At 36.9% G+C, this 6,685-nt stretch overlaps 1 protein-coding gene across 1 annotated transcript in view; it reads right to left on the bottom strand.

Moving 5' to 3' along the window:
* Nucleotides 1–6,627, bottom strand: part of HPGD (hydroxyprostaglandin dehydrogenase 15-(NAD)) — a 27,279-nt gene extending 20,652 nt beyond the window's left edge. The window contains exons 1-2 of the mRNA XM_009573534.1: nucleotides 6,504–6,627; nucleotides 2,362–2,468 (exon numbers count right to left, since the gene is read on the bottom strand). The gene's annotated coding sequence lies outside the window, so the exon portion shown is untranslated. The remainder of the gene's footprint in view (nucleotides 1–2,361; nucleotides 2,469–6,503) is intronic.
* Nucleotides 6,628–6,685: the final 58 nt, after the last annotated feature.

Here is a 6,685-nt window from a genome sequence, read left to right as displayed (position 1 = left end):
TTCCCTACAAGAAGCAAAAAATATTTTATGGAACCAACCAATATAACATATTACACGTAGCAGCTGTTATTCTTCCATTGTTATAGTTAAAAAGCAAAAAGTACACAATGTTATATCTTGGTTTATGGAAATTACAGTAACTAGATAGAAATGCCCTATGGAAATAAGCTATCTAGTTAACTCAAGGTTAGAAAGGGAAAGAATATTCAAATCAAGAGATAAATGAGGATATTTGGATCTTAGAGTGTCCTTGATTTAACCCACATGGCTGTACTTCTACTCTGCTTGATCATTTTAGATGTTCTTATTCCAGTCACCAACAGGTATTGATGAAATTTTTCAACTATGAATTAAGTCATCAGGGCATTTATAGTGAACTTACCTATACAATAACATATAAACTATATAATCTTCCCCTTTTTTTTTTAAATTCTTAGTGGTGGTAGCTTGATAGTTAAGCATACAGATTTGTAAGACTTGGATTCCAGTTTTTCTGCTACTTGAGATGGTTCAAACCCACCTATGGTCTGCTTCAGCCCAATCACTGGTAATAAGACAAAAAGAATAGTAGAAGGAGATTCTCAGTGCCTTTGGTTTGAAGCTCTTGGCATTGAAAAATTGTTTGGACATCACTCTAAGTTAGGATATTTACTTGGACATCAAATATCTTCAAGATTTGCTGATCAGAAATGCCTTCAATTTTTGAGCTAAATTTAAAGGTGAATCACAGAGAAATGTGTTTCTCACATGGACTTCAATTTTTCTGGTGATGACTAACTATCTGTTCTTGCAAATTTGACAGGTGAATGGCTGCCTACAGTAACTTATATCCTGTGTTAAACCAGGCACAAAAATAAAGAGAAATAAGTCATCTAGAACAGTAAAGTCATCTAAACCAGTAAAGTCTTCTTTCAAATTCAAGGGATCTGTACTAATACATATGGATGTTGCATAGCTCTGAGGATGTTACACTCCTGTTACTTTACTTTTCCTGATGTTTAATTTGTCAGAATATTTTAGAAATGAAAGAAGAAGGAATAAATATGTGTGGTTAAATCTTAAAGAACATGTAAAGAAAAAGCAAAGGAAATTGAACAATGTATTTCTCATATTGTGGAAATTTTAATCTGTGGTCTCAGTTCAGTCCCTTCCAAGAATAAGCAAATTTGACCTTGGATAGATATAAAAGATAAGAAAAAGTATTATTAAATCTATCTTTTTTTTTTTCCAAATACATATTTTCCCATTAATTTTTCTATAACTTGTCTCATATACAGCTTGTGTTACTTGTCCTGGGGTTTTTTGGTTAGTTTGTTTTCATGGAGGCATTAGGATTCAAAGAGTCAGGTACCTTTGTCCTTAAAACTTTTGACAAAAACAAACTTTTAATTTTCTTATCCTGAGCTTTCTTGTTGTGCTGACAAATTCCAAATGACTGATTGGAGAAAACTCCACATCGCACTCTTCCAAGCTTCCTTTTGCTACTTTCTTTGCAGATCTAGATTATAACACTTTGTAGGTATGGTCATAGGGGTGACTTGCTGAATCACTATTGAATTAGAACTTCGCAGGTGGTAGAATACAAGCTGGTCAGAATTTTATTAACCTAGAAAGTTGGTCTTTCCTTTGGAGTTTAGATCATCTAGCAGTGTAGTCTAAATTAAAAAAAAATTCAACTGAGAAACAGATACTGTGGTCTCACCTGAGGAGATACCAGATAATATCAAAGAACTGGTAATAGTCTGTTTGAAAATAAATTTAACAGGCTCGTTGAATGTACTGAGGTTTAGCATGTAAGTGCTCTTAAGTGGTGTGCTTCCATCAGTGATGATGGTGAAATGGCCTATATTAAAAGCTCAGACTCTGTGCTTGCTTCATTGGTGAAGAAAATGTGGAGCTCTTGGTTGAACAAGTGTTCTTGTAATACCAACAAATGGCAACTTATTCTCTAATGCAGGCCAGCTGAGTCTCACAAGTTCTAAAACATTCCTATAGACAGACTGGCCTCCTGTAGATGCAACTTTACTGCTTTGGGCACCAAATTGTTACACCTACCTGGGATTTCATTGGATTTTATAGAAAGATAATTTTGTCTGGTGTTAGCCTGAGTACCTCTACACAGTGCTGTCCATCTTGGATAGACAACTTAGAGGACCCACCACACACATTTATTGGTTAGGACATATGCAGTTATGTGGTTATTGTTTCAATAGCTGTGTTTACCAATCCAATAATTCGTGTTCTGTCATATGGCACAATCTGTACAAGCCAAGGGCTGTTAAGTGTATTCCAGCATTAAATAAAGTATGAACATGTGAAATCATGTGAAATAAAGTATGAACATGAGAAGCTAATGCTTACCAAGTTAATTTGTATAGTGCTTTCCCAATCCTTCTCATTGTTCACTCCAGCATTATTAACCACAATATCCAGCCTTCCAAAGTGTTCAATTACTTTTTTGAAAGCACCTATGGTAAGATCCAAGGGTGAAATTTCTTAGCACTTATAGAAAGTAAGATACAAAAATACAGTGCATGCATACAAATTAATATTTTATTAGTCTACCAAAATGTCTTCACTGTTTTCTTAACCACTAATGAGCAACATGCAATTAAATTCTTTATCTAACCGTTCACTAATATTAAACATATTCAGGAAAACTGAAAGGATTAAGATACCATAGTCTCCTTTTCATTCAGTTTTATAATGCCTGATAACAGGAGCTAATGAAAGTTCTTAGCACCCATACATTTTGTATTAGATAGGATGTTTGGCACCCTAATTATATAAATTAGTAGCTTGATTTGTAACAGTTTGATATAGCTAGTGAATTCAAGATTTGGCACCATCTATTTTAAATGAAAAATAAAAGCTTCATGTGTTCAGAACAATTTTCTTGGTTGAGTCTGAATTTAACCTAAGAACACAACTTTTATTCAGTGATATAACTAATATGAATCTTTCAACTACAAATAATTCATCATAATTCTTGTTTAAATTTATCCATTTATGAAGAAATTGTTATACATCCTACTTCTTAGGTAACTCTAATAATGTGTTTCTCAAATCCAGATCTTCTTCCTTCTGTTGATGAAAATAGTGACCTGCCTTCCAAAGAATTTCAAAATAAAGAACTGGGAAACTTCCACAATGACATTGTGTCCTTCCAGGTGACAGTGTTCGAACTAAGATAAAACATGTGTATGGAAAAACATGATGATGTCATAGTGATGAGCAAACTCATCTAGGCTGGCTCAGCTTTGACAGGATAGTTGGATGAGATGACCTCCAGATGTTCATTCCAGACTAAGATTTTCCATGACTGCAGACATTATCTGACATGTATAGCTGTTTTGTTTTTCCCTCCAAATACTGTTCCTGGTCACTAAATATTTATTATGTAAACCAAGACACCCCCCCCCCCCCCCAATACTGTTTTAAAAAACATTGTTTGGTGACTGACTAAAAATTTAGACTATTTCAGGTATACTGAAATTATGCTTGACAGGCCTTAATATGAAACCACTTCACTAAAAGGTGACCCCAGGACAATCTTAATTCTCTGATCTTTAGTCTTTGGCAATTAGTGTCAATCAGGAACATAGCAGCAGCTTTGAGACATCTACCTTTTTTGCAGCAGTTGCAGGGGTTTACAAAGCTTTTTTCTTGCACTAGATGGTCGGTACTGTTACAACCTTTTCTTTGCCTGAATGCTGCAAGTCCAACACAGTCATCATCTTGTCACCAGAACAAGAGCTGGGCAGCTGATGGGAAAGGTTTTATTTGTCCAACTGCCCTTATTGTACAGATTTTTCTAATATTCTTATTCTGTACCAGAATATTTTAATATTACTAAAGCCTCTATTTTTGGCTGTCTGTCTTTTTGGCTTTTGTTATGTTTGTTGCTAATTCATCCTCTGGTTTCTCAACTTAACTCTTCAACGACTTCTCATCTTTCCAATCCTGCATCAGCAAGGGCAAATTAAAACCTTTGGCTTTATTAGGAGCAGAACTGATTATTTAACTTAGTATCAATGAGTAAAATAAATACAATTTGGGTCCTCAATTAGCTTCCAGATTTTGGAAACTGGCTCTCTGATTCGCTTTTAAGACCTCTCTAAATAACATCTTTCATCAACCTAATTCTTAATAGAATATTTTGCCTTCAAAAAGCACCATGGGTAATAGTACTTTGCCAATTATTTATTAAATTCACACAGTCTCGACTAATTGTACTTTTCTAGTTTACACATTGACAAAAGAGCCAAATGCTGCATATCTATGTTAAAATAAAGAATGATTACCAAATTTGGAATATTTCTGATAAAAGTTTACCTGCCTACAGTAATCCCATCTATTACCTATCCACAAAAAGAGGAATCTCATTATAAAATTTTAATAAAGTTATCACTCACACATCAGTGAAAACTGACTTGTTCATCCCTTTTCAAATGTAGACTAATTCTGTGTTTACATTGCACACATAGTTAGTGCTTATGGAATCATAAAAATTAAAAGCAGGTGATCGCACGATAAATATTGAATGAAGAAAAATGAAAAATGAAGAGGAAGATCTATTTTAAAGAAGAGGTAAGAAAAAAGTGGAAAGTAAGTGCAAACATCAGTTATATGTGAGCTTCCTAAATATTCATGGAAAGAAAAAGTAAATGTATGGTGATTTTTCAAAAGTGGGGCAAGATAGAAGATTTGGCAGGGGGCACTGGAGAAAAAAGCACAGGCAAGACTTGAAAGTAAATGAAACAGCTGGTTTCCTACCCATAAGCCTTATGTACCTACAGATACTAGTTCTAGTACTGTGACTTTTTTCATACCAAAAGGGCTAAAGTTAAAATAAGAGGAACTTCATTCACCCCCATGACTTTTAGCATAAAAAGCAAGTACAGGACTTGACACATCCACTAAGAACTTTAAACACTAGGAGTGAAATTAATCTAAGTTTATTAAGTGGTGGCTTACAATTACAAGTGAAAAAATAGGAACATAAAGCAGTAAAAAAACCCCCAACCAACAAAACCGGTAAAAAATACCCCAGAAACCCCAAAGGATTGTAAGACATGATTGCAAATTTATGCTAAGAAACCTGCAGCGGGAATAATGCAGTATCAGAGAAGCATAAGCAGCAGCCACCTGTTCTTGCTCTCGCTCCTTGCGAGAGCCCATTCCGATCCTACTCTGATTGCTCTTTTCCTACTAACTTGGTTCCAAACCCTCCCTCGCAGACCCATCCTGCTCACTCCAGTTCCCAGCACACACCCTGTTGGTCCTGCACTAGCCTGGCACTAGAGAGAGGAGGAACCATGGGAGAGAAAGCACACTGGGGTAACACCCATGCGGCAGCACATACTATTCCTACCCCTAGGATGCTTTTTCTTGCTCCTAGGTTACTCCTCCCACTTGGAGAAAAAGTCAATAATCAACCTAGCTGATAAAAACTTTGTTTGCTGGTTGGGGCAAATCTCAAATTTAAAGTCCAGCATCTGTCTTACAGACAAACAATGTAAAGCTTTGGAATTAGGCATAATCATGCTAGCTCGGAGCAGTGAACAATACTGCTGAATTCTGGACTAGCTGCAACGTTCTGTGAGAGAGGAATGGATATGCTCAATCACCGCTGTTGAGAAATTGGCCAGTGAAGCATAGTGAATAAAAGCAGAACCAAAAATGTTCACATCTAGCCTGACACAAATGAATCTGGGGAAAGGGCACTGAGAAAAGTGATGTCAAAATCTGAATCTGAGTCACTACCTATGAATGTATCTCTTTAATAATGAAACTTCGATGAAGTTACATGCCTGTTATGAAATATTGTGAAGGGTACATTAACATTATATGATACTCTAAGAACTCGTAAGGGAACATGATTTATTTACTAAGTGAAAACATAAATGCAAATCATACATGAGGGAAGATCCTTGCCATTCCCTGCATCTGCAAAATGTGTCCGAAATGTTTTCAACCCATGTTTAACGCTGTGATAAAGCAATGTGCCATCTTTTGCCAATTCTGCTTTCAGCTACAGCAGCACACATTGAAAGTAAGTGTGCTGTATGGAAAGAGCACTGCAGCCCAGAGCAGAATTTATTACTCCTGTGATGAGGGAATGCAGCTTGGAGTCTGTACTGAAACCTCATAAAAAGCAAGTCCGTGCTTTAAAGTTTATATATATTACTCATAAAATAACAATTATCTTCTGCACAGGCTTTAATGCAAAAATGTCACACACAGCACTCAATGGAAATTATTTCTCTGGCTTTTCTTTACGATGCGCCAAGTAACACGGTGAAATAAATACACGCATGCTGGTAGTAATATTTCACATCTGCAGGTTCAGAAACAAATCCTTTTTGAGTCACCGTCAGAAGCGATTGGGAGTAGGCTGTCCTCCAGAAACCTTAATTGCACACTTATTGGTGCAGCAGCCCAGGCTCTTTCAGGTTGCTGCATGTTAAGCCGGAGCACAGCGCTGACAGTTTCCTTCTTACCTTTCAGCTGCTCCTGGTCCGTAACGTCGCACTGGATGAACACCGTCCTCTGCGCTTCAAACTGCTCGTCCAGGGCCGCCTTGCTCTCCTGCCCGGCCTCGGAGTTGCGGTCCAGCAGGGCTACCTGGGCGGGGAGGGATGGAAAGGCTGAGCGGCGGGCGGACGGGCAGGCGGACGGCTCC

Source organism: Fulmarus glacialis, unplaced genomic scaffold (genome assembly GCF_000690835.1).
Source record: "Fulmarus glacialis isolate BGI_N327 unplaced genomic scaffold, ASM69083v1 scaffold28682, whole genome shotgun sequence".
Lineage (NCBI taxonomy): Eukaryota > Metazoa > Chordata > Aves > Procellariiformes > Procellariidae > Fulmarus > Fulmarus glacialis.
This window is presented reverse-complemented; position numbering and strand designations above follow the sequence as displayed.